The sequence below is a fragment of the Agelaius tricolor genome, unplaced genomic scaffold (assembly GCF_023055355.1).
Source record: "Agelaius tricolor isolate 1412-34295 unplaced genomic scaffold, bAgeTri1.0.p SCAF_16, whole genome shotgun sequence".
NCBI lineage: Eukaryota > Metazoa > Chordata > Aves > Passeriformes > Icteridae > Agelaius > Agelaius tricolor.
This window is the reverse complement of record NW_027269276.1, coordinates 4,752,267-4,773,008: the sequence shown is the minus strand read 5'-3', so window position 1 is coordinate 4,773,008 and position 20,742 is coordinate 4,752,267. Positions and strand designations below refer to the sequence as shown.

The window sequence follows — 20,742 nt, the reverse complement described above, 5'->3', positions numbered from 1 at the left end:
ACAGACTTGACCTCTGCCCATTGCTAATCCCTAACTTTCTTGCCCACTCAGATATACATCTTTAAAGAGATGGCACCGAATGTATAGCAAACAGCTACACTTTAAGTGATGGTGAAACAAGAGCTGCCCAGGGAAAATCATTGGATGGAGAGCTAACCCAGCCTGGCTGGGATTTTGGCTCCATGGTGGGGAGAGGTGCCTGCTCGGTTAGACATTTGTAGACTTTGTTGCTGCCCAGATGGGAGGGCACACCTTTTGGCAAGAGAGGATGCAATGTATTTGCTTGGATTACTGGAGAGCCCAAACTGTAATCAGACTCTTTGTGCTCAGACAGTCTGAACAGTCCTTGATCCCAAAGGATAAAGCTAAACAAAGTAGATGAAACTCACACATGGAAAAATGAGATATAAAGAGACCTTATATTTTACTGAATCAGTTTCTAAACTCCCAGTTCAGGTGTCTGGTTGAAAAACCAGAGTGGTAGATTTACATTATATTCACAGAAAATAACAGTCAATCCAAAAAGATTCCAGCTGTCTTTTCTTTCATTTGTATGACAACCAGTCCTGGGACACATGCCAGCTCCTCAGATATTGCTGCTCCACAGTCTAGTTATTTTAACTTCTGGCAACTGGTTATTTGACCTCTTGGTGGCTTGTCATTTTAGTATCACTTTCTTTATGTGGATAATCTAGTGGGAATCCTTCTTTTATAAGGCAATGTGGTAATTGGCCAGAACACTTAAGCATTGTGCTGTTAAGTCCAGTCTTGATCTACAGCTGAGGAATTGTGGCTGGGAAGCACAAAAAGTACATTTCAGGGTCTTGTTCATGAATTGGTGGTCATCAGACACTGGGAGAAAATGAATTTTTTCTAAGCCATGTGTTATATATCAGCTTTGGATCACTCCAAAAAGCCATGTGATAGCAGAGCCTTCTGCTGGATGAGCACAGGCTCCAAAGGACATGCAAGGAGGAGATTTGAACAGCATCACCCTCAGCTTTCACTGGCTTGAGAATGCTGAATTAGGTCACTCTGACCAGAGAAACCAGCCAGGTGTAAGAGCTGATCTATCCTTCTCTGTCCAGTGATTCCAAAGTGGCACAAAAGCCAGCGGAGTTCTCTGTATCCCATGGAATTCCTCCGGGGACTGGCCAGTGCTGCTGGATGAGAGCTGCTTTTCAACAGTTTCCAAAGCAGCATGAAAGCACTTCAGAAGAGCCCTGTGTCTGTAAACAGTCTCATCTTCTGATGAGAAAAAGCAGTGAGAAATGTCAACAAAAGGGGCAGCCATATATCTTTAATTTAAGGCAATATTCCTTTGTCCACCTTGAGCAGTCAAAGCACAGCCATAGATTTTTCCAGTGCCTGGGAATGGGATCTTAGAAAATGGAGTACTCAGTCTGACATGGACTTAAATAGGTTTCAGAATAATCCATTATGCATCAAGTGTTTAATTGACATAATTAATATTTTTAAGGGGAGCCATTTACATTGTAAGTTCTATACACATTATTTACAATTTCAACAGTAACAGTTAATGCTCTGTGACAAACTATATTGTTTCCAGCTTGTTATCCATTCATAACAAGGTCAATCTATTACCATTATTTTTGTGAATGTAGCTTTTACCTTGAGGCAAAAAGTTAATTGTAAATTACAGAGGAGGGATTATTGAGTTGGATTTTTTAACTGTATTCACTGCAATATATGGTAATGCTGCTGTTTTATGAAACATTTACATTTAAAAGCATTTTGTTATTCATATCACACATGCTGGACAAATTCACTTTTAAACTTTTCAAGAACTCACTCAATAGGAAGGGAAGAGCCATTTGGAAGAATCCAGCTGAACACTTCATAACCACTGCAGTTAAAACCAGATGGAGCCTCATCTACTTTTCCCCCTTTGTCTGAGGCCGGTCCCTCTGCCATCACCATCCAACACAACTCTGAGAAGTGCTTAGTGCTCTGAGGAGCAGGAGCAGATTTGATTGTAATTTAGAATAACATCACAAAAGTGATCTGTTAGAGATGTATCTGCAGATTTTATTCAGCCCCTGACACAGCAAGTACACAGGGCCACTCTGATGGCCAAACTCTTCTCCTCCCTATTCCTGAACAATTTCTACTGCGTTGGTTGATGCCCTGGCAGGCAGAGCTAAATTTTATATTTACACCCTGCCTTGTTTGCTCCCACCTGAGCAAAACTCAAAGGGTCCATGGCATTGCTGCTTCCCAGATGGCAGTAAAATTGTCATTCAGAGACTACACAGAAAAGGATGGAGAACCATCATAAAACCTGTCTTTTTTTCCTACATCAATTTAACAATGCATCTCAGGGCAAAACCCATGAGCTTTCCATTAGATCGTGGACTTGTCCATCTTAAAGGAGAGCTGACACCATTTAACTCCAATCTAGATCTGTCTGCAACATTGATCTCCACTTTAGTTTTCTTCTATATTGCACTTGGAATTAGTTGATTTATATAATCCCATTCTATCCTGGCTTCAATTAAAATACTGTCATTTCATCTTCACAATCACTTCCAGAATAAGAGAAGAGAAACTCATAAACACTGAATATTTTGAGCACACTAAAGAATGTAAGAGACTGATCAGATGCAGAAATGCACTTGCAGTCGCACAGAAATAAAAAAAAGTGTGTTAGAGTTTTATCTTACTTTCTTTACTTAAGAATAGGCAGGTGAGAGTTGTTGGGATATTTCCTTAACCAAGCTATAGGAGATATGTTCTAACTTCTCAGTGATGAAATTTGTGTAGCATGCTGAGGGGGATTAGGTGAAATTTTATAGAGAACAATTTAAGTCTGTTAGAATCTCAGCTGCTCACTTGAAAAAATTTATTCCTTTCTTCCTCAGGTCCTGATGAAAAGTAAATTTGTCAGGCTTGTGTTTTATATTTCAAATGTTTAATGTGCTATATCAGACCAAGGTTTTTTCCTACCTCATGCTCTCAGAAACTTCAAGGCATCATCAGGTATTAGCATATCAGGCTTGGAATGGGTTAATTAACATTATTTCTGTGGTCTCCTTTGCTGGCAGCATGTTCAAAGTGCACAAAGCTCAGGACATGTGCATTCTTCGTCCAATAACTTGTCCAGTAATTGGTATATTGATTGCTAATGTCATCATGTTTTAGTATATATAAACCCTCTCACTCTATCACACAGCAGCCAACAATCCAAGAAGTCATTGTTTATTCATTGTAACTCCCAAACTGGCCGTGTCAGATTCTGCTTCAGGCCTTGCTGATAAAAATCAGCAGATGATTGGGCACACACATTCTTGACATGGCTGACCCATGACATCTTAGGGCCAGCAGGGAGCCTGTCATTATGTGTACAATACTCTTCTTTCTTCCCCCTTATCTAGTCCCAGATGACTTTGAGATTTTTATTAACTCATTAATGACTGAAGATGTCATTAAAGAAAGTGGGGAGGAAGGGGGAAGAAGGACATGGTGTTTGTTTGTTTAAAAGTGGGGAGCAGCGAGCCATTGGCTCCACTTGGAGAAAGGTGAGGAGCCTTAAAGACAAAGCTGAAGTATGTCCAATGGAAAAGATCATTAGGATGAATAAAGCCAAGCTTTGAACAGAGAAAAAAATATATCAGGTCATATTTGAAACAGAACTAAAAAGGGAGGGATGAATTTGTCTACAAAAAGAGCAAAAAAAGGCTGGTCAGGTTTATTTAGCACAATCAGGAGCCCTCACAAGCACATAAGGATATGTCCCTGGCACTGCCTGGTGCTCAAACACTTCAGAATTCAGTCAGAAGGAGTTTTGTGTTCAGGCTTAGAATTTTATCATGTCTTTAAAAGAGCACAACTTCACAAAGAGAAATAGTGCTTGGGTTTATGGGTTTTTTTTAATTTTCTTGTATACATGTCAGTTGAAAGGACATTGAAAAGAATTAAATAGTAATAACACCTGAAGTTTTTCTCAGAGTTTTTTTTATCCTAAGTTTATGAATTCTATCTGTAAATGTAGAAAACTACTGCATAAATAATTTTGAAGATTTTTACTATATGGTCAGAATTTTATTACATTCAAATGTATGTATTTAAAGCAGAATTTTCGTGTGAGTCTGTTGACAGCCTATTTCTGGTCCTACAGCACTCAGTCACAAAAATTACCCTAAAATCAGGATAAACAGTTAGTCCTACCTTATAGATTTTTCTTCCACCTCAAAATATTGCTAATATTTCTTAATTTCTCTCTGAAACAATCTCAAATCTGATACTTTATTGGAAGCTGGATTCATATGAGAATGAAAGTAGCCTTTTTCTCCTGAAATTTGTGTGTTTCCTATAGAGTCCTGTCAGTTTAGAACCAAGGACTTAATATTTTAAAGATTGCAACTATTTTATTTTAATGATTGCCATTTGTGGGTTGACTGAGGAATAGTGACTGTTTTCCTTTCCTGGGCAGCTGCCCTCCATATGGCTGTTGATCTCAACCTAGAAAACTCAGCTGTGATTCTGTGATTCCTGGGTGCTAAAGTGACCCAGAGCTCGGTGTCATCTCCATTGGCTGTCCCTTCATGTTCCTTGTTTCCATGTCTTTCTGCTCCATGAGGTGAGTGGAATAAAGATGAGCCTGTTTCTCAAAGAGAGCTTCAGGTATTGGTATAAAATAATGGAATAACCTCTGTAGATTGGACCTGTGAGTTCCTGCAACAGCTCAAACAGGAATCTGCTTATTCCATCACATAAACAGCAGATAATGGATCAGATGTATCAATCTGATCTCATAGACTGAGTACAGTCAGTTTTAGTACTCCTAATAGGAGCTAAATTAAAATAATTTAATTAAACCACATTGTTGGGGACAACTCTCCATTCTCTCCACTCAATAGGTGATCAGATCACCTGGGTCATAGGGCAAACATTTATTCTCAGGAATAATGATTATGTTTGCTGTGTCCCAAGTTCCTGTGAAGACAGTGGACATTTTCTCAATATTAGATGTCATTTCTGGTTTGCTTCCTTAAGAGTGATTTCTATTCTTCTTTTGTCTCCTGATAATTAACAGAACATTGTTTGTATTGTAGTGGGAACTGGAGCTCTCCATCATAGGTCACAGACTTGTGGAAGATGCTGTCAGGGGCTTTAAAAATCTGCACATACATATATTTTTATATACCTATATTCTCCAAAGGAGCACAGATGGTTTTAAAAAAGAAAAAAAAAAAAGGCAAGCATTTGCTGGCCTAATCAGCTATGCCCTGATTAATCAAGGTGTGTCATTTCCCAAATGCACCTTTCTGAGAGGAAGTTTTCCTTTCTCCTCCCTTTCTGACATCCAGCCTCTCTTCCATTGTGTACCAGAGTGGGAATCTGTCATGAATCTTTGGATAATGGACTGTTGCTTTGACAAACTACTCCTGGTGAAACACGTGCCTGTCTTGGCAACAATAATAGCAAAGTGCAGATTTTGGGGAAGAAATAGAGGTTTTGAGGGCCTCAGCGCCAGACTTTGAGTCTATAAATTGCTGGCCTGGGATGTTAGATGCCTTTTAATATTTTCAAACATCCAGTAGAGTAATGAAAGGACTGTAGGACTACCCTGATGTAAGACCTCGGGAGAGTTGTTTTCAGAGATCATGGGAGCTCAGAACTTGTTTAAGAACAAGAAGTCCTATCCAAGTAATAGCTGGAAATAAGTTGCTTGATTTTTCTATCCCTAAAGACAAATTCTTGTAATAGCAAAAGTGTAAAATCCAACAAAGAGGGGCTTGATACTTTCAGATACTCCAGCCACTTCACAGTGGGGAAAGAAAAAAAAAGTAAGGGCAGACTGACAGTGAAACTATTTGGGGTAAATAATGAGGACAGACTTCTCAGAAATAAACTGGCATGGATTTGGCCATGAGATGTCAGATTCATAACTTGGGAAATGAAAGCCTCTATATACTAGAGAGCAGGCCCTAGCCCAGCAGTGGCAATTCAGCCTTCTGAGCCACAGGGATTTCTTTATAAGCAGTGGTATATTAAATGTGGGATCGGGCAGGCCAAAGGGACAGCAGTAAAACAGAGACAGCGTGCAGTGACCAAAAATGAGCTAAAGCCAGACACTAACTACTTCACAGTAATTTGGTTTTCCTGTAGAGTTGACTAATATTGCTTGCTCCTGGAAAGTAAATGCTTTCCCTATCAGTTGGGTTTTAGACCTAGTACGGGGTTTTTTTCGTTTAAGTGAAACCAGGGAGAAAGCAGTTTTTGTTTATTTGTCTGATTTTGCACCTTTTTCAACGTGAAGATGAGGGGTGGATCGTTACACTGTGCACATAAATGGAGTGGGCTGAGGAGGAGACAGGCCTAGGTCAACAAAACAGATTCATCCATCACATCTGCCAGAGTGGAAAGATAGTTGTCTGGATGCTCGGTCAACCCGAGACCTTTCTGCTGAGTCAACTGACAAGATTGCAGATACTTGTGACAACGAGGACACTTATCCACGAGTAAGTGGACTGAAGACCACCAACACGTTTTTGGCGGTGGGTCTTCAGCTTGGGAAGCTCTGAACTCTTGAGCACCAGAGTTTGCAGCCCTCCTCTCCTTATCGCCTGAGAATCATTGCCAAAAACTAAGATGGAATAAGATAAAAAGAACAAAAGGAAGGGATTCTGAGGTGCTAATGGTGGAAGGTGTGAGAGTCAGTAGAAAGTACAGTAAAGAAACCCATGACAAGTCATGATAAATGGGTCGTTATAAAATTCATGTTTAGGCTGCACCAGTCTGGGGATAATGCCATTCGTCATGGCAACACTGGGGCACTAATGAGCCCTCATTGCATATTCATGGCTTTGGCGCCTCTCTCCTCTCTCTGCCTCCCTCCCACCCCGAACCAATGCCTGGTAAATATCTCCACCTCAAGCTGAAACTCGACTTAGGCTGCTTTTTTTTTTTTTTTATTTGTTATGTTGCAGCAATTACACTGTAAAAGTGCTGCACAAGATTGATTGCTCTGATCTGTAGTTCAATTGTAAATTAGAATACACATCCCCCTGGGGACACACGGCCCCTATTTGTGATTAAGAAAAAAGCCCCATAATAGACTAATAGCTAAAGTTCTCTCTCTTTTACTTTCAGGCAATTAGCTTGATGAAATGGCCTCTTTTTGTGTACCCTGGAAGTGTAAACCGATATCATAATGAAGTATATGATGTTTATTCTATTATTTTCACCTTGCCATGTATGCAGGAATGCATAAATAATGGCTGCTTTGTCTAGTACATTTACTGATTCAGAAGTAAACTCTGTCTTAAAGATGCAGCCTGTGATCCCATAGCCTTCTGAACACTGTGACTAGTCCCTATAAAAACTCACATTCTGCCCAAAGAAGTTGGAGACCATTTTTGGCCAGGTGATTAAATACTGTTTGCCAGACACTTTCATTTATGATGAACCTTAATTGGAAAATCCTCCTAATAACCTTGTGGAAAACAAGGTATGCCCATTTTACAGAAAGGAAAACTGAGGGGCAGATGCTGAGCGCGTTACACAAGCCCACACAGGACCTTAATAAGTACTTAAGAAATCCTACCTCCTTGAAGGTTTTTTCAGGCAATCAGAGGCTCCCTTTCCTCCCTCTTGTGAAGTTATTAATGCTGTCATGGATGGGTCATGGAGTGGCTCTGACCTTACTCTTCCTCAACAGCGCACGAGTCCGCGGTGTCGCGGTTGCCTTCATTTCCACGTGACACACAGAGCTAAAGCTCTTTCACCTGAATCCAAGGTGGATGTGGTCATGCCCATTCTCAATGTTGTGTGCTGGATGTTGGCTTTCCCAAGGCTCAATTTGAGCTGTCAGTCTGAGCCAAAGGAGTGGTGTTGTGCAACAGCGTTAGAACGTGGGGATGGTGTTCGTGCAGTTGAGCTCCAGATAAATATCTGGGAAGAAAACTGCCATGTGATGATAGCTCTGGGCATATCTGCCTGCTGAGGAAAGCTGCTTCTGCATTAGCCTTTCACTTTGGCCCAGGAGTGCACTTTTGAAGAGAATCCTCCAAATATAACCCTGCTTACCCCGTCCCACCAGGCCAGGCAACCTTGGAGCACGCAAACAGAATTCTTTAGTGCGGAATTAAAGCAGGTGATGTGGTCTGGGAGCTGCAGCAGCAGCAGCAGCTAACAGGAATTCTGGAGCATGCTAGAGTTAGTCTGAGTAAACCTCTGCCATGCAGCCACCTGGGCCAGTCCCTGCTCCTCAGAGCATGGTGTAGACAGATCTTTCTTTGCACATTTGCAGGGCTCCTATCCAAGGAGTTATGACAAACTTGGGCAGTATGGTAGGGAGGACGTCTGAAATGGCCTGAAAATCCTGCCTGAGGAAATGCACTGCTTTAGGTACAACCCTATCAGTTTGCCTGCAGTAGAAATGTCTCCATTTAGTTTAAATTCTGTGTGAGAAGGGTTGTGTAGGGGAATATAACACAGTTTGGAAACATTTTGCTAAGAAGCACTACCAGTGCAAACCTTCAAAGGGTAACTCTGTACATGGCTACAAAACCATATTCTGTTTAAACTTGTTCATCATTGTCTTCTTGCATGACAGCCCTGGCATTTAAAATATGTTAGGGGTGACACAATACTTTCACCTGGTGCAGACATATATCACTGGAAGGATGTTCTCATAAACAAAGTGCTGCAGGCTATGATCTTATCATTCTCCTCTTCCTTCTTCTCAGCTCAGTTCAATGACAAACACGTATTTCTCTTCTTTGCTCCAGTTTCTGCTCTACAGGAGCCTGGTGTTGGAGCAACAGGTGATGTTGCAAATCAGGAATGACAAGCGTTGGTGGTGGCCTGGTGAGGGGAAAGCATCAGAGGGGGCAGAAAACAAATGGAACAAATTTTATCCCAATCCAGCTGGTGCAGTTTCATGGCACGGGCAGAGGTGCACTCGCGTGCGTGCCTGCACACGCGTGAGCTTTTTTTTGAGGAAGACAAAGCAAATTAGAGTGTTCATGTGTAATTAGCTGACTATTAGTGTGGTTCAGCCAAGGCAATAGGCAGACAGTTAACTTGAAGATAGCTCGCAGATAAAAGGGCTGGGAAGGGTGTTCTGGGGAAAGCTGGAGGTAATAGTTCAGAAGATAAAATCCTGACAAATTGAGCAGGCATCTCAGAAGTTCTTTCCCCACACCATTAGCACAGTGAAGCTACACAGGCCTTCCCTCTCTGCCCTACAAAGCTTAACCCTTCACGGCATCTGGGGCTCTTTACCCTTGGATAGCTCACTTCTAAATTATTTAATTATCATTTCCTGTTTAAATGCATTCGTTTGAGATAAAACTGTGAAATTTCCTGCTCGTGCTTCCTGCCCTCCTTCTAGTGCTAGCATAAGAAACAGAGATTATTACCCCTGTAGAGGCTGGAATACCTCCAGCTCTTTATCTGAGAGGGTGTGTGACCAGGTCTAGTAAAAACATTATCATTGAGCATCACACCTAGGGAGAAACAAAAAGTGTGTCCGAGTTCAAGTCTTTGCAACTTCTGTGAAAATGTGGGTGTTTTAGTAAATCTCTGTGCTAAATGAAAATGTCATTATAATTTTCACTCATTTTATAGCTGACAGGGAAGTGCTTTCTTCTGTCCCTTGGGAGTTTTCAGGATTTCATCTTTTTTCAGCTAATTCTGTGGCTAACCAATAAGCTGCTAAAAAGTGAAAAATCTTACTGAGCCATTTGCTTCAGTAGTTTCAAAATATCTCATTTTTTTACTTTCACTTATAAATTAAAAATTAAAATCAAAATATATTTCAAACCAAATATACGTTCGCTTAGAATAATATTATTGGGACACTTGCAATGATTTTTAAAAGTCTTTAACATCTTTTTTTGCAGCGGAGAAGCCTCATGAAAACTGCATTGTTCAATCCAAACCTTTTTGGTTGTTTGGCATTTTCCAGGACAAAGTTCTCATGGAAACCCTAGCCACAATCCACTTTTATCATTAATTCAGTATATCAGGGTGTTCCTGTTTGGGATGACTTCTGGGAAAGAATAATTGAGAACTTCATGCTGAGTTGATCCAGCAGCGAAATTCTCAAATAGTGCTGAAATCATCCATACTTCTGAGTAGCCATTCATGGAAAATTTACATTTCTCTAAGGTCTATATGCCTATGGCCCCTTCCATTCCTCTCAAACAGGATTAATTAAAACTTCTTTTGTTGAAGTAAAAGTTTATCACGGGTTTTGCACAACCTGTGCACTGTTTCTCTGTCAGTGTGTGGACTCTGCAGCAAGACTGTTAGAACTTTTTCCTGCATGGAAAATGCACTCTGGGTATTTCAGATGTTCCTTTCTGTGATGCCAGACACAGAATTCACCAAACAGACAGGAAAACCTGCACTGTTGGGGTGGGTAAACCATATTCACTGAAGAACATGTTATTTTTTTCAAGCAAAAAAAAATCACCTCTCAGGGTACAATTAGCAACTTTTGGTTCATAGCTATTCTTTAACCCCCAAAAGAAAATTCCCACTGCTGCTTTTAATGCTTGTTTGTCCAAGCCTTGTGTAGGCATTTGTCACGAGCCAAATTTGGAGCAAATTCCCTACAGAAGAAATGAGGAATGAAGAGTGGGCAAGACTGTGTTGGTGTTTCTGTTCATCTTGAAGGAGGGAACCTTCTGCTGCAGCTCTCAAGTGATGCTCGAGGGGAAGAACAGCACGTACAAGGAGGAGAGCCAAGTGCCTGCCACTAGAGAGAAACCCTGGGGACAGTACCAAGGTAAGGGCCCTCACCAGCCACTCAGCAAATGCTTTCCTTGTGACTTTTGCTGCCCCACTCACCTTCTTCCCATGTCCTGTCGTTTCCCTCATCCCATTTTGCACAACGACAGGAAAGCCTGAGGTTTTTTTAGACGGGTGTCAGGGGCGAGGAGCAAGCTTTCAAACTGTTTACCTTGCCTAAAAATAGCAGTAGGGTTACACCAGAGGTCCTGCAAGCCCCTCACCATCCCCTCTGATGAGCAGCTGAGGGAGCTTGGGGTGCTCAGCCTGGAGAAAAGGAGGCTCAGGGGGGACCTTATCACTCTCTACAACTCCCTGACAGGATGGTGCAGCCAGGTGTGGGCTGGTCTCTTCCCCCAGGTAACAAGCCACAGGACAAGAGGAAGAAGACTCAAGTTGCACCAGGGGAGGTTTATGTTGTATATTAGGGAAAATTTCATCACTGAGAGAGTCATCAAACACTGGAACAAGCTGCCCAGAGAAGAAGTGCAGTCAGTATACCTGGAGGTGTTAAAAAAATGTGTGGATATGGTGCTCAGGATCATTGTTTAGTGCTAGACCTGGCAGTGCAGGTTAATGGTTGAACTGATGATCTCAGAGGTCTTTTCCTACCTTAATGATTCCATGGTTCTATGGCCCCTGTGGCAGAAACTCCCAGCAGATATACAGAAAAAAAGTCAGAAGTCAAACTAATTCTTCTCATGAGGTATTTTCCTTGTTCCTAGCATGCAGTGCATTAGAGACTGGCAATAGAAGTTGCATAAAACAAGAATGTTTAATGGTATTTTAAGTTGATTATATTTTTAGTATTCTTTCGGCAGAAAGTCCTGCAATTTAATTAACTAATTGTGCTGCATGACAAAATTTTATTCACTTTAAACCTCTTTTGCTCCTTGTATTAACATAGTCTATAAATATTCCCCTCCTAAGAACATTCTTCGTAACATTTGCCATGGTATAAACCTCAGCCCCCTCCTCCCAAGGAGTTCTAAATTTATCTAGTTTATCCTGGCATGGAAGCAGATACATACAATTACTGACAAGACAACCACTATCAAACCCAACTGTTGTTACCCAGACTGAAATTCTTCCAAAAATTAATTATTTAAAATAATCCAAACGGTGCAAATATCCAAAGATCAGACAGATCTATAAAACTTGCCTGTAGCAAAATCATGCAATTAGAATCATGCTCATAAGTGTTGCAGTCTTAAAACATTAATGGAAGGAGTTATTAAAATTGTATTTGATTTGCATTATTACAACACTGAATGCACTATGGAAAACTGAGTCCATGAGTGAGGTGCAGCACAAACCAGAGTCTTATTATCTGAGTTGGAACTTTAAAATAGACTGTGCTTTACAGTTCTGCCTGAATTTTCTTTAGTTTTATTGCTCTTGTAAATTGATAAGGATTCCTGGTTTTATATTAGAAATAGAAAATGAGGAGGAGGATAAGAAAATAGTTGTAGATAAAGACTCAGAAAAGCAATTTGAGAAAAAAACAATCCTTCCCAAAGTAAGTAATTTTTATCAGAAATGAGATGTGTTGTTGTGATCATAAGTGCCATCAGAAGCCCCAAGAATTGCAGGGTTTCTGTAGACAACCTAGGGAAAAGTTTCCCCAAATGTGGAAGCAATTATAAAGAAATTCATGACTCACAGTAAGAATTTCTGGTTTTATTTCCATTACAAATAGACTGCAATTTGTGCATCTCTGTCTGACATCTTTTTATTGGGCACTTACCCTCCCTGACATGTTTATAAAATTACCTGCTTCATTAGTGGGACATCACCAGCAAATCTGATGCACAAATATTGCCTTTAATCCAGCAGGAAACAGAGTTTGCTAAAGTCAATGGAATAACTTCAATCAATTCCAACAGAATTAGAAATAAACCTGTGAGGGTTAAAAAAGATATATATATATATATAACCACTATTACAAAGTGTAAGAAGGAATACAGGGAATTTTCTTTGCAACTGAGATATTTTTAGGTTTTTTATTCTTTAGAATCCCTGTACAGGCACGTCCCTCGTGCACAGTTGTCAAAAATAGTGTTTAGGCATTTAGACTCAAGTTGATCTAATCCAGTACAGAAGTGTGCTCTAAATTTTTCAGGGCAGTGAAAATGTGAAAAAATGGTATCTTCATGTTCAAAAGCTCCATTTCATTCAGAAGAACAGTGCCAATAAATTAAATAAATGAGATTATTTCTATTAAAAATAGAAATAGTGTCTTGTAGAAAAAATACTCCTTCTTCTGAACTTAAACTATGTTTTAAAATTCAGTATTCAGATCCTTAGCAGGTGTAAATCATCACAGAAATTATGCTGTTACACTTTACATGATATTACCAAATTGTCTTGCTGGTAATTAAGAATATCCTCTATGGAATAAGGACCAATGACAGGAGAAAGTATAAGTTGATATTGTCTCAGCACGCCTAAGTGGTAGACAGAAATATTCATGTGCATAATCTTGCACCTTCCCTACATGATACCCAGTGGGCTGAAGTAATAGTGTACAGAATTATCTTGGAAAAGGCAATTCTCAGCAGAAACTAAAAAATCTTATGAGTTGTCTGTGATTCTCATAAGTATACATGGCAAAAATTAAGATAAAACTAACAGGCATGCTCTTGGAAAATGTTTCTTTAAACTTTCAGCATATTATACTTAAATGTTTTCCAAGCTCAAATTTTCTGTATTTTATTCCAAGAAAATCAATATCCCTTTTTCTATTTCTTTTCATGGGTCTATCATGTCTATAATGTACAGCACAGGGAAACCAATGCCATTCCTATTACTCAGGAAGCTGCTCTGATCAAAGATGAAATTTCTGAATTTCTGGTGTAAATTTCGGGGGAAAGGCCTGAATTCAACAGAGGCTTCCATGAAGAGCCCAACAGCCACTCTGTCTTCTACAGCACAGCTCCTCTAACTCACCAACAGAGAGTCTTTTCCAGAATCAAACTTTTCTTTAAAATGCAAATGCTCTCCTTCCTCATATTAAAAAGTGATTCTCATGAAAAGCATTTTCTTCTGATTCTCATAGAAATTATTGTCAACAGCTCCCTTAAGGAGATGTCCACTAAGAGCAGCAGAGGCTCAGGGCTGGCATTTCAGGTGCTCATGAAACATGCTCTGACCTATGTGTTCAGCTCATGGCTCTCCCCAGTACGCTTTGGGCTTTAGAAATCACTTTTCTTTAATTCCAGCTAAGTTACTGTGAGGATACAAGGTCTAAATTCCATGGAACATGATGTTACATCCATGGAACATCAGCATACAGCTGATGACCAAGTCCCTGTTTTCTCATTTTTGGATAAAAAGGTCAATATGGGTTTCATTATCCCCAAAAAAATTGAAAATAGTCAAATGAGACAGGGAAAAAATACAATGTATAGTGGTGAATGATGCTTGGATGCATGTGTTTAAAATGTCCTGTAAGTGCAGAGTAACCAGAATCATGATGTCATAAACATATGACATTAAAAGGCCAAACATATTAAGACCAAAAAATATTCTGTATAGATTACTAGTGACCATCCTTATGGCAGATACTGAGGGATATTCTAGATTCTAGCAGGAATCAAGAAAGAATTAGGCATATATGGATATATAGGAGTAGTTTTTGATCTCACATAAAATGTAGAAAGCATCAAATATTAGAGGTCCCCTGAGCAAGAGCTATTATCTCAGCATCAACTGCAAACACATTACCATCGGAAGGCTTACTCCAAGGTATGAAAAAAATCCACTAACAGCAGGAAATAGAAACGTTTGAAAGCTCCTCTGGAAGCCCTCAGAACCAAACCAGGATGCCTCTGTTCAAGGCAGGCTCCAGCAGCATGGTCCCTCCAGGAGCTCTGATCAGGCACTTCCCTGATCCTCATGTCTGCACACTCCAAGCAGGGACGTGCTGAATATTAGCATCTTTCTGAAGCTGCTTAATGTGTGAGGCTCTTGTTTAACCTCTTGGCATCCTGTCTGCACGTGGAATGCGGAGAAGTGTGGTTTTTATCCTTATTAATATAGAACTGACAAGTAAAGCATCACCTGTTGTAATGCAGGACGAATTTTGTACAGAGGGAAAATTCTGTGTCCTGCCCACTAAATGACAGGCACAAGCAGCTCCCTCTGTACATGTGATCACATCCCACTTTGTGCACATTGGAGCTTTTCAAACCTCCAGAGTTTTGTGTTTAGCAAAGCAGATGTGCAAATGGAGATCAGGGTGACCTCCCCTCTGAGAAGCAGGCCTTTGACACACATTACTCCCCTGCTGACAGCACCAGAAGTGTGGATCAGTTGGCATTTCACACCTGCAACTAATGTAGAAGTTGTAACAATATGAGTGAGCATTAGGGAGAGAAGGAATCCTTTGGACATAAACCAGCTATATTTAACAGGAAAGGCGCAAATCCACATTATGACTCAGGATATGTATTAGCTGCAGCCCTTCTATAACCTAGAAAGAAAGAATTATATCCAAGGGAACTTACCTCAAAGAGTTTCTCTTTCCTCAGGCAGAAGTGATGATTAGGCTAAAACTGGCCATTTGTTTTATCTGTGGGTCGGGAATAGACAATTTAGTCCTTGCAGCTTCAGCTATCTTGGCTCAAGATCCTGACCTACAATAAATACCTCTCCAATCAATAGAGCACTGAACTTGGAGCACAGCCAAGGACCTTTCCTGGCAACTTTGGCCTGGACTGAGCTGACCTGGTAAATCTGCAGCGTTTGGGGAGAGATCTCACTGAGGAGCCTGAGTTCTCCAAGTCTTCCAAGCCTTGGGAAATCTGTGCCTCCAGCTAGGCTGCTGGGGACAGGAATTACAACAGCTTTTCACATGCTATTTTCTTGGTGACAGATGCTCTGCTCTGCTCCTTGGGCTGTTTGGACCTTCCTGATGCTGCAGCACGTATCCTACAACACTCATCACTGCTCAGGGCTCTCTTCACTGAAGCAGGTCTATCAATTGCAGAGCATTTGGGGTAGGATGTATTTGCTCCCCCATTTAGGAGTAGCAAATCTTGTTGGGTGGGTAGGATTCTACCACCTTCCTTAGTGCCAGCATGGTCTGGGAGCTCACCTCTGGCTGAGTTCTGGAGGTTTCTTTGGCAGTGTCTGAAGGTGGCTGCCCTGATCCCTCCCTACAGCCTGATGCTTTCTGCCTTTCTTCCTGCCTGAGAGACGTCACAGCCGTGAATGAGCAGCTTCAGCTCCTCCTGCCAGGCTGGGGACACAGCAGCACATCTCTCCTTGAAAAATCAGGGTGCAACCCCCACCAAAAGGGGCCCCTGGGCAGTTACGTGACATTTCCTTGGGAAAGGAAACCGGTTTGTCACCTCTTGCTTAACGGTGTCACCTCAAGGCAGAGCTGAGGAGCACCTATGGGCACCAGAGATAAGGTTGCATTAGTAACACTATATTCATCTTGTTCTGAAGATCATGGAATCATAGGAAAGCTTGGGTTGAAAAAGACCTTCAAGATCACCTAGTTCCAAGACATTCTATTTTCCAGGCTCAAAATGTGATACAACATTAAAAATGTGGTGAGAGTCTCACTTACATAAATGTTAATTTATAGATTGTCCTACCAAAGAAAGTAAAGCATCTCTCCAAACTCGTCTTCCTTTCTCTTAGAAGATAGAACAGCTCCAAAGTAGATGAGAGCTGTCACCATCCATGACCTCTTGGGCTGAGAATTGTATGAAAACATAGAAAAGGTGTTCTTAATGCAGAATGACAAACTACAGATGAAATACGTGTGAATACTTTTGTGTAAGGTGATTGTATGTATGTACTCTGAAAAATGTATTTTAAATGTAGCTGAGAATAGTAGTGCACACAATTCAAAGTTACCAGGAATATTAAAACAGGTGGGAAGGGCATAGAAGAGACAAAGGAAATTGTAGATAAAGACAGGAAAAAGGGAAAGATGATAGATATGGAGACAGCTAAGAGGATGACAGGTGTGACAGGCAGGATGAGGTAGGACAACCCCAATTGGTTCATTAGATGGAAAAAAGCCTCTCTGGCATTGTACCTTTAGTTTGTTTTTCCACAGTGGTGTTACAGTTCTTTTTCTACTGCTGCTGCAAATGCAGCACTGAAGTTCTCCTGATTAGTTTTTCCCCCCTGTGTAAGATGTCCTTTATGCTGTGATGAGATCATTTGTGTATTAGTTCATTTTAATCTTTTCAGAAGGAATCCAGGAACTGCGATGAGGTCATGACTGCAGTAATGTCTAAAAGGATGGTTTTATAGAGGAGGGGAGGAATATTCCTCTCATTTAGCAAAACTGTAACAGAATTTGTGGCTCTCAAGTGTGTTGGAAGAGTTAAGGTTTGGGATTTTTTCTGTTGCATGTGTTTGCAAAGGACAGCCTGCTTCATACTCTTGTTTGTCCCTAAGTATTGCATAAATCTAGTAAAGTTTGCAGACAAAGCACCCTGTTGGAACTCCACCTGAATAATCCTCTAACATCATCCCAACCCATGGCACCTCCAAGTTTTACAGTCAAGAGCAGGGTAAAAAAACCCAGACTCCTCTGATGGCCTGAGTGTCCTCACATCAGACCTTCTGTACCATTGAGAAGGCAGATGCCTCACTGAGAGCATCCTTGCTCCCATCTCAAGGAGAAAAATCCTTGGGGCATGCCCCAGGGCCATGGTATCACTGTTTAATATGACATATTTGTGCCTCATGGGTCAAGAGAGCAATGTCAGGCATGAATTTGGACCGTGACATTTCAGGAAACGACCCAAAAATAAAAGTGCCAAAATTTCACTGTTACTCTGATTTTCACCTCCAGTCTTTTCCACTCTCTGTGGGCGTGACAAGACTTAATGATATAATTCTGAAAGGTCTCTGGATGGATTTAGTACTGGAAAGAGACATGTAGACAGGTGGAATCACGTGCCTTGCTTTGCCATGGCCAAGGTATTATATTTTAATGTGTTCTAATGAATTTTAAAATTATTCCCCAGCATGCATTGGTCAGAGGGGCTATCCTGAGTGTGCCTGGATATCTTCCAGGATATCTTCCTGGATCCTTCAGATCATTCCCTCTGGATCTGTTGGATCAACACCAGAGTGGTGATAACAAATACAGTGCTGCTTTAACTGCTTTCCCCCTCTTTGCTAAATGGATTTGTGCATACCAAGAGTTACGCTGCTCCTCTTTTAGCAACTTCAGGGCATTAGTCATGTGCTCAAAACCAGTTCCCCTCTTATATCTAGAGACCAAATGTCTTGGATGATCCATGGGACGCAGAAGACGCCACAGGCTTAGTTTTGCTCCAGGGGTTTGAGAGATTTAGTTACCCAGAGAGGAGTGGGAGATTAATGGTGCTCGTTGATGGTGACAGGGACCTGTGTGCTCCAAATCCCATCACAAGCAGAGAAGAACCCACCTCTGCACACTACTAATATGCATAACTATGGAAAGCCTTTTAAATAAAAAAGACTAATTAATAATGCTTAGTGGTCTAGGTGTCTAAGTATGAATTGTCAGGGATTTCTGCAGGCTCAGGGAGGTGGGGAAATGGGTTAACATTGCATTGTTTCAAATTACAGGGTTTTAGATTGTTTCAAATGAGAAGCAGAGAGGGTTTCCACGCCAGATTTGAGACGTTTGTTCTCTTTTATTTGTACTCAAATTTCGGCTTCAGCTCACATTGTCATTCTACCCAGGCTGCTTCCCAGACCAGCTAATTTGTCTACCTGTGTTCCATTTTAGGCCTTGGTTTTAATTTGAGAATGATTCCTGCTAATACCAAAGAGTGGATAGGACATCCATTAAAAGTCTACACAGCAATTGAAATGGAAAATTCCAAAAGAAACCCTATTAGAGTTTTTCTCCATCAAATCAACATTACAGACTTCTTATGCATTTCTTAATTAGACATTGATATTAACTGGACTGTTGCATGATTTAAATCTAGTTCTTAATCTCAGCTATTCTATGCTGCTGTAGTTTTTATGACATCCAACTAGCGACTGCTTTATGCATTAATCTATCTGGAAAACCACCTTCACATTTTTTTTGTCTTTTTTTAGAAGAATAAAGGCCCCAAGAAGGAAATGAAAGCTTTTGGGTTCAGCCATTAGTAATTTTCTGCTTAGTATTTGAAAAATTGCTTATTTTAATTGCTTCATAGAAGAAAAAGATATCAAAGCTAACGTTCTTTCTCTCCAAACTTTGTAATTATTTCTCTCAGACTCTTATTTGAAATGCCTTGAAAGGATTTTCATTGAAATGTAGATTTCTTCTCTTTCAAAAGTACTTTTATTCCCCTGTGCTTCTTTCCCTTTTTTTTTTTTTTTCCTATTGACTTCCTCTCTAGATTTAGAGCAAAAACATAGTCTCCAATGTCTGGACACTGCAGCATGTGTCACACAGATGTCCCCAAAGTGACATCTTCTTTAAACCTAACCTTCCCATGGCCTATAGACTGTGCTGACAATTTGCCTTAGGTCTTAGTCTGGTACCCTTGGGCTTCCTCCAGGGATAGCAAAGAAAAGTCATGGGTATTATAGGGGTTTGCTCTATCTACTCATTCTGAAAAGTATTGTGTGATTTGCTAATTAATATCACCACCAAAATTAGGAATCTAATGGAAAAATTCTGTAAATATGAATCAGGGTGTCAGTGAGCTGAAAGAAAGGCAGAGGTAAGCCTTGTACAGTTTTGGGTTCTGTTTCCAGCAGTGTAAATCCTGAATATCCTAATCCAGAAGGGAATTTACTAACCAAACCCTGTAGTTAATTCTGCATTGTATTTAAATGTCAGTAGCACAAATCCTCAGGATCATGTTGGCCTCCACAGTAATCCTTGATACCAATACAGCAATAGTAGCAAGAAGTTCTTTATTTCACCTATACATTTTCAGAGAGCATTATTTACTAATAGATTATGATCTGGTCAAAGTGATCTATACATTCATTACATCTGGAGTGGGCTTTCATAACTCACAGGACCTAAGAATGAGGCAAAACTCACATTTGTTTATAGTGCTGCAGTTCTGCTCAGCAAGAAAAGGTGCAGAGAAAACACTGTCCTAAGCACTTGTGGTCTGCTCTGAGTCCCAGGTGATTTCTCATGCCAGCTCACAAATATCTTTAAGAGCCTCAGAAGAGTGGGGACGTGGCTGCCCCAAAGCCACCTCAAAATGCAGCTGTTCCTTTGCAAATCAGTCACCCCACAAGCCTCGTGCAGTCATGGCTGAGGTTATCTCCCAGGGGAAATCTGCCCAGTGGAACAAAACATTTTGAGAATAGAAGATGGAAATGAAGCTAAAGCATTCTCAATATCAGATTTTGCACACATTTTTTTGCAATAACACAGAGGGAAGAAAGAGAATAAGAAAATGAGTTAGAGGGAGATGGAGAGAGAGATGGTCTATTAAGCAAAGCTACATTTTTACTCTCTGAATTTACAGTCCTGATAGACATCTTTTTTCAAAATTACTCATTTTTTATATTCAGATACTACAGCTTTCAGTACTAGGTCCTAGATTTGTCTGGACAGATTACCCTCTTATTTCCACAGTGAAACTTAATTACCCTTTTTATGTCTTCAGATACTGCCAGTTATTTCCTGAACTGTTTCTGGGGACAGAGAGCAGCTGATGGGTCAGTCAGTAAAGTAAATACTGTGCATCCCTACTGTTTTTAAGGAAAAGCCCTTTGGCCCCAGGACTTTTTAGAATATTTTGAGGGCTAGTACATATAATTTGCTCAGATCTACTTTTCTGAGCTTTTTTTTCCTTTTTGTGACTAGGCAGAGACTCATTATTTTCTCACCACCTTTCTGTGTATTACTTGGAAGCATCTAAATGTGACTAACTCACCTGGAATCCATAGAGGGATATTTGAATGCGTCATCTCTGAGACAAGAATAACTCCTCCTGAAATCCAGGGTGGAATTGACTGCATGGTTTCAAACACCCCTTCCTGTACCCCTGC

At 40.6% G+C, this 20,742-nt stretch overlaps 2 long non-coding RNA genes across 4 annotated transcripts in view; one reads left to right on the top strand and one right to left on the bottom strand.

The window, feature by feature from the left end:
* Positions 1-10,756, top strand: part of LOC139596767 (uncharacterized) — a 133,773-nt gene extending 123,017 nt beyond the window's left edge. The window contains exon 3 of the long non-coding RNA XR_011681448.1: positions 10,651-10,756. This is a non-coding gene — a long non-coding RNA (uncharacterized lncRNA). The remainder of the gene's footprint in view (positions 1-10,650) is intronic.
* LOC139596765 (uncharacterized) overlaps positions 401-20,742 on the bottom strand; it is a 41,694-nt gene continuing 21,352 nt past the window's right edge. For all 3 annotated transcript variants that reach the window (XR_011681445.1, XR_011681446.1, XR_011681447.1), the window contains one exon: positions 401-20,023. This is a non-coding gene — a long non-coding RNA (uncharacterized lncRNA). The remainder of the gene's footprint in view (positions 20,024-20,742) is intronic.